The 7,881-nt window shown below is 38.3% G+C and overlaps 1 long non-coding RNA gene across 1 annotated transcript; it reads right to left on the bottom strand.

Moving 5' to 3' along the window:
- Positions 1 to 237: 237 nt before the first annotated feature.
- Positions 238 to 4,656, bottom strand: LOC133245345 (uncharacterized). Its single transcript, XR_009735649.1, has 3 exons — positions 4,569 to 4,656; positions 3,341 to 3,546; positions 238 to 343 (listed from the first exon to the last, which is right to left on the bottom strand). It is a non-coding gene; the product is annotated as an uncharacterized LOC133245345 (long non-coding RNA).
- Between the last annotated feature and the right edge of the window lie 3,225 nt (positions 4,657 to 7,881).

The raw sequence follows: 7,881 nt of genomic DNA on the forward strand, positions 1-7,881 counted from the left end.
CAGCATCATCTTTCAGGATTTGAAATAGCTCAACTGGAACTCCATCACCTCCACTAGCTTTGTTCATAGTGATGCTTTCAAAGGCCCACTTGACTTCACATTAGGTTAGTCCAAAGGGCCTACTATTTACAACTATTATAAAGCACACATCTTGCCTACTAGGAAGACTTGACAAAGCCTTGAAAGAATTTTTGCCTCCTTAATGCTTATTAAAGACACACAACAAAAGAGACCAACTTTCTGGATTGTCACACAATCAGTTTATTACATTTGGTATTGTTCTCAAAACTGCTGCATGTTTCCAAAGTAAAACTGTAGCATTCATAGAAATATGACTGCAGCCCTTTAAAAAGACACAGATAATATCAGCAATTATTTTTACTGAAAGAGGATATTTCCATGGAATTCAAGAGAGAACTTCAGTCATTGTTGCTATTAGAAAATACACAGAAACATTATTCAACGTTTTTACATCTTAAGATTCCAGGAAAAGGAGTTTGTTTTTAAACACCACTAAAATGATCTGAAGGCTCAAAGCTCCACAGTAATCCTGATGCTGCCTAGAACTGAGTTACACAATAAGAATTTCTAATTAGAAAGCAAGCAGAACAGAGAAGTGTGAAGCAGAATCACTGGGGTTTTTTAGCTTTGGCAGGTTTGTTGTCTTGAAGCACTGACTTTAGAAACTGCGGATATGTTAACTGCTCCTGGGATCTTAAGAAGCTAAAACAGAACAGTCTTATGGACTCTCTGGGAGAGGGAGAGGGTGGGAAGATTTGGGAGAATGGCAAGGAAACATGTAAAATATCATGTAGGAAATGAGTTGCCAGTCCAGGTTCGATGCACGATGCTGGATGCTTGGGGCTGGTGCACTGGGACGGCCCAGAGGGATGGTATGGGGAGGGAGGAGGGAGGAGGGTTCAGGATGGGGAACACATGTATACCTGTGGCGGATTCATTTTGATATTTGGCAAAACTAATACAATCATGTAAAGTTTAAAAATAAAATAAAATTAGAAAAAAAATAATAAAAGAAAAGAAAAGAAAAAAAAAAACAGAATACAGCTTGTAACCCACCTCAGGTAAGAATGTCAGAATCTGTGGTTATCTGCCCTCAAATTTCATGACATCACTATTCAGTTTTCTGTATGTTCAAATGAGGAGATATTCAAATAAAAGCTGTTAAGACAAAAAAAAAAAAAGAAGAAGAAGCTAAAACAGATCATCATTTGTATTTCGGTGTCCTCTGGTTTGAGGTAAGAGGCTGTGGGAAGGAAAGAAATAAACAACATTCTGGGAAGAAGTATGATGCTGCAGGTTGAATACCATCTTTTCACATTAATGCCTTGTTAATGAAGTTTCCTTTCTCACCTCTCCTCAACTGGCTTGTGCTTATTTATCCCTTAAGACTCCTCTTGGGCATATCTGCAGCAGTCTTCAATGAACCCTGAACCTCCTTGAACCTCTCTAGAATCTTGTGAGTCTATCTTATCACTTACCATAAACTGTATTTGTCTTGTCCATTAGAGTATAAGCCCCTTGATGAAAGGCATCCTGTCTTACTCATCTTTGTCCTCATAGAACCCAGTCTGGTATTTAAAAAATAATGTGTTCAATAAATATTTTGAATAGGATTAAAAACTTAAACCTAAGGGTTGACACCATAAAACTCTCAGAAGAAAGCATGGGGGGAAACAAAGAAAACATAGGAAAGAATCTTCTTGACACTGATCTTGGTAATGATGTTTTTTAGATGTGATACCAAAAAGCACAAGCAACAAAAGCAAAAATCAAGAAATGGAACTACATCAACTAAAGAGCTTCTGCACAGCAAAAGAAACAATCAATGGAATAAAAAGGCAACTACAGAATGTGAGAAAATATTTGCAAATCATATATTGGATAAAGGGTTGCTATCAAAAATATATAAAGAAATCATACAAATCAATAATAACAAATTTAAAATCTAATTTAAAAATGGGCAGAGGAACTAAAGAAATACTTTGCCAAGGAAAATATTCAACAGATATGTGAAAAGATTTTCAACATCATTAGTCATCAGGAAAAGACAAATCCAAACCACAAAGAAATATTACCTCCCATCCATTATAATAGCTATTATTAAAAAGACAAGAGAGTGTGTGGAGAAAAAGAAATCTTTATCCACTATTAGTGGGAATGTAAACTGGTTTAACAACTATGGAAAACAGTATACAGTTTCCTCAAAAAGTTTAAATTAAAGTTACTATATGATCTAGCAGTTCTGCTGCTGCTGCTGCTGCGTTGCTTTAGTAGTGTCCGACTCTGTGCGACCCCATAGATGGCAGCCCACCAGGCTTCCCGTCCCTGGGATTCTCCAGGCAAGACTGGAGTGGGTTGCCATTTCCTTCTCCAATGCGTGAAAGTGAAAAGTGAAAGTGAAGTCGCTCAGTCGTGTCCGACTCTAGCGACCCCATGGACTGCAGCCTACGAGGCTCCTCCGTCCATGGGATTTTCTAGACAAAAGTACTGGAGTGGGGTACCATTGCCTTCTCTGGTATAAATCCAAATAATACGAAAGCAGGATGTTGAAGAGAGAAATGCACTCTCATGTTTATTTCAGCACCATTCACAGTAACCAAGATGTGGAAAAACTCGTGTCCATCAATGAATGACTGGATAAAGAAGATGTGGTACATATATACAGAATATTATTCAGTCATGAGAAAGAATATTGTGCCATTTGAGACAACACAGATGGATCTTGAGGGCATTATGCTAAGTGAAATAAGTCAGGTAGAGAAAGAAAAATACTGTCTGATGTTACCTGTGTGTGGAATCTGAGAAAACATAACTTTAAAAAAGTGCAGAACGCTGGATGGGGATTTGGGGAATGGGATTTGGGGGAACTGGGAAGATATTGATTAAAGATACAAACTTACAACCACTAGATACTTAAGCCCTGGAGATCTAACAAACCGCATAGTGATTTTAGAGACAATACTCTATTACAACTGTCAAAGAAACTAGATCTCAATTGTTCCTGTCACATACACACACAAAATGCTAACTATGTGATGTGACAGAAGTGTTATCTAAAGCTACAGTGATAACCATATTGCAATCTAAAAATGGATCTAATCAACATATTATATACTTAAACTTATACAATGAAATATCTCAAAAAATTAAATATTGATTTAAGTAACTAAACTGATATGACAGTGGTATTCTCCAATTGATACCCAGAAATATTCTAGTATCTCCTAGTACGTATCCTGAAAATACTTATAGTATTTTGTTCTCGGGCTCTCTATCCAATTATCCTTTCATTCCTCTTAGCAATAAACAAAATGCTTACCTCAGTTTGCCTTCCAAGCTGGCTGAATTATGCTGTCTACATCGTGATTTCCATCAACTTCATTTTCTACTACCAACTCAGTTGTATAAAAGTGACAGAAACTGCACATTCTATCGGTCTCAGGAAAGAACACTCAAATTCTGTCTTTTTTGGGTCTCTTTTTACTTTCATTTTAATACATTGTCTTCAAATCAAAAATTTTTAAGCTATGAGAAAAGAGAAAGCTACCATTATATTTAACATTGTTTATTTTATTGTGACCTCTTATGTGCCGTATTTCATTATAATACCTCTCCCATCTCTCTTCAACACCTCCTCAAGATTTTCAGTTTGATCAATTTTCTAGTCTCCCAAGTCCTAAATCTAGAATCTGCCACTGACTTTTCCCTCTCCACAAAATGTTTAATCAGTTTCTATATCCTCCAATTCTCCCTTCACAGACTTGCTCATATCTGTCCTTTCCTTTCCACTGTAATTGCTCAGCTCAGCTACTACAACAGCCTCCTAAAGAGTCTCCCTGATTTTGACCTCTTCCCCTTCTGGGTAACAACAAGATCAACCTTCTTAAAACATCATCAAGAGCATGTCACATCTGTGTATTAAAGGCTTCTGTGGGGTCTTCCTTGGTGGCTTAGTAGTAAAGAATCCACCTGCCAATGCAGGAGACACGGATTCAATCCCTGATAGGGGAAGATCTCACATGCCCTGGAGCAACTGAGCCTGTGCACTACAACGATTTGAGCCTGTGCTCTATAGCCCAGGAGCTGCAACTTCTGAGCCCACGTGTGGCAATTACTGAAGCTACATTACTAGAGCCCGTGCTCTCCAACAAAAGCCACTACAACGAGAAGTTCACCACAATTAGAGAAAGCCCATACAGTCAAATAAATAAATAAATAAATAAGACTTCTTTGGTTTCTTTGTCTGATATCCAATGCCTTCGTGATCTATGTTGGTTCACAAAATGGGGACTTCCCCAGGTGAAATATGTAACTGGCCCCCTCGCACAGAATCTTACCGTGGGATTCTCTAGTCTATTCTCCTATCCAGTGTGACAAACCTTCTGTTGAGAAGTTTAAAACAACTTAAACCTCCTCCACTATTTGAAGGACAGTTGTCCATTTGATACCCCAACAGATTTTGTATCAACAAGACAAAACCTTTTATTGCACTAAAACTGGAATTTGGAGGATTGTTCATTACTACAGTTTAGTCTATCCTGACATACATAGAGTCAGAGGGTGGCTCATTTCCTGAGATGAGATAAGCAAGACTTCTCAGAAGGTAAGATGAATTCATAGACATCAGTTTCCAAGTTCCAGTTCCAAGTTCCAAGGAAGCTATATGCATTTAGGGTGTGTCAACAGTCAGTCACAGCATTGTGACCTCAGGAAAATAACTAGATGTAAATGTCTTGATTTATGCAATGAGGATTGACCTAGGTTATCTCCAAGGTTCTTGTTAGCTCTAAGGTTATCAGGAAAGTTTGAAATTTCACATTCTCTTTGAAGACTATTTCAAATGAAAGTATATGCAGACAGTATTCAGTTAATTGGTATAACTCATTTTTATTAAATTATTTGTGTAAGGTAAAGTCAGCCCTACAAGAACAGAGTCTTACATCTGTTCACTGAAAATCTCTTTTATTCCTATAAAATAGGAATGTCTCAATAAAGAGTCTAAAAGCTTTGCAATGTCAGAAGTCTTATTTGTGCCCTATACATGAAATATTTGGGCTAAATACTGGTTTTGGGGTTAAAAAAATTAATCTAAGCATAATTTATAAAATGACTCCTTTTAAAACTAATGACTCCCCTAGAATTGTGTCTCTAATGAAAAAAAGCCTTCGGGGGAAAAAATACTATGACTAGCTGAGCTAAAGGGTATCCCACCTTTCCTTCACATGTGTAGCCAGTCAGATATTTTCCTCTTAATGAGATATTGCCTCAAAAGATATTTCTCAGAAGCCTTTTACAGTTTTAGTCTCCACATAACACTAAGGCTTTTAGCTGCATCTGACAAATTTACCTATAAATTTTTGTCATTGCAGAAAATGGTGTACATATATTCTAAATTGGCTAAAACCCAACTGATTTTTTACAAAGTAATAACCACTTAATTTATTATATTTTTAATTCTTATTTAAACATTAATTTAAATTATTAAAGATTAACACAATGACTCACTCCCTCACCTATTAAGGTCTTTATTCAAATGTCACTTTTTCAGGACGTGAGTCTGGGTCAACTCCGGGAGTTGGTGATGGACAGGGAGGCCTGGCATGCTGCGATTCATGGGGTCGCAAAGAGTCGGACACGACTGAACAACTGAACTGAACTTCCTGAGTGCACTATTTAAACATCAAATTCTCCCTACTCCAAGGATACACAATCTCCCTCTCCTGCTGTATGTTCCTCCATAGCCTTTATCACGTTCTAACAATACACTATTTTACTTACTTATCACTTGTGTAGTCTCATTAGAATATAAGTTCCTTGAGGATAGGAATCTTATGTCCATATCTGTATCTTAAGAACTCAGAAGAATATCTGACACATAGTTCAGTTCAGTTCAGTCGTGCAGTCGTGTCCGACCCTTTAAGACTCCATGCACTGCAGTATGTCAGGCTTCACTGTCCATCACCAATCCCGGGGCTTACTCAAACTCATGTCTGTTGAGTTGGTGATGCCATCCAACCATCTCAGTCATCCCCTTCTCTTCCTACCTTCAATCATTCCTAGCATCAAGGTCTTTTCAAATGAGTCAGTTCTTCGCATCAGGTGGCCAAAGTATTGGAGCTTCAGCATCAGTCCTTCCAATGAATATTCAGGACTGATTTCCTCTAGGATGGATTGGTTGGATCTCCTTGCAGTCCAAGGGACTCTCAAGAGTCTTCTCCAACACCACAGTTCAAAAGCATCAATTCTTCGGCGCTCAGCTTTCTTCACAGTCCAACTCTCACATCCATACATGACTACTGGAAAAACCAAGGCTTTGACTAGATGGACCTTTGCTGGCAAAGTAATGTCTCTGCTTTTGAATATGCTGTCTAGGTTGGTCATAACTTTTCTTCCAAGGAGCAAGCATCTTTTAATTTCATGGCTGCAGTCACCATGTACAGTGATTTTGGAGCCCCCCAAAATTAAGTCTGTCACTGTTTCCATTGTTTCCCCATCTATTGCCCATGAAAGGATGGGACCAGATGCCATGATCTTAGTTTTCTGAATGTTGTGTTTTATGCCTACTTTTTCACTCTCCCTTTCACTTTCATCAAGAGGCTCTTTAGCTCTTCCTCACTTTCTGCCATAAGGGTGGTGTCATCTGCATATCTAAGGTTATTGATATTTCTCCCGGCAATCTTGATTCCAACTTGTGCTTCATCCAGCCCAGGGTTTCTCATGATGTACTCTGCATAGAAGTTAAATAAGCAGGGTGACAATATACAGCCTTGACATACTCTTTCCCAATTTGGAACCAGTCTTTTGTTCCATGTCCAGTTCTAACTGTTGCTTCCTGACCTGCATACAGATATCTCAGGAAGCAGGTCAGGTGGTCTGGTATTCCCATCCCTTTAAGAATTTTCCACAGTTTATTGTGATCCACACAGTCAAAGGCTTTGGCATAGTCAATAAAGCAGAAGTAGATGTTTTTCTGGAACTCTCTTGCTTTTTCCATGATCCAACGGATGTTGGCAATTTGATCTTTGGTTCCTCTGCCTTTTCTAAATCCAGCTTGAACATCTGGAAGTTCACACTTCACGTACTGTTGAAGCCTGGCTTGGAAAATTTTGAGCATTACTTTGCTAGCATGTGAGATGAGTGCAATTGTGCGGTAGTTTGAGTATTCTTTGGCACTGCCTTTCTTTGGAATTGGAATGAAAAATGACTTTTTTCAGTCCTGTGGTCACTGGTGAGTTTCCAAATTTGCTGGCATACTAAGTGAAGCACTTTCACATAGTAGATACTCAATAAATATTTCTTGAAATAATGAGTGAAAAAATGAACTCCCTTCCAGGAGACCTTTAAACACAGACAAGATAAACCACTGTGTAATAGAATCTCTGCTGCTGAATGATTCAAGCCCAGAAAATGAACTGGCTCTTCCACACAAATTCTAGCAGGAAATAGCACAGACACTAGTGAACCTAGGTTCATATTATCAGAGAATTGCTTCTATTTTATTTATAAATAGATCTTCTTAGAATAAGGTAGAGGACAGTAGGTTAGCCAAACCTTGTCAAACACTAGAAACCTAGAAGCAACAACAAAACATTACCCAGAATTTGACAAAAGCACAGTGTTCACAGGCTGATTTTTCTTTCTCAAAAGAATCATGTCTAACACTTTTTCAAATTGTACTTGGTATAAATTGTTTGCATAACCTAAAGTGTTAGTCATTCAGTCATGTTCAACTTTTTGAAACCCCATGGACTATAGCCTGCCAGGCTGCTCTGTCCATGGAAATCTCCAGGCAAGAACACTGGAGTGGGCTGACATTCCCTTCTCCGGGGGATCTTTTTGACCTAGGGATCGAACCCAGGT

This window comes from Bos javanicus, chromosome 3 (genome assembly GCF_032452875.1).
Source record: "Bos javanicus breed banteng chromosome 3, ARS-OSU_banteng_1.0, whole genome shotgun sequence".
In the NCBI taxonomy this organism is placed as follows: Eukaryota; Metazoa; Chordata; class Mammalia; order Artiodactyla; family Bovidae; genus Bos; species Bos javanicus.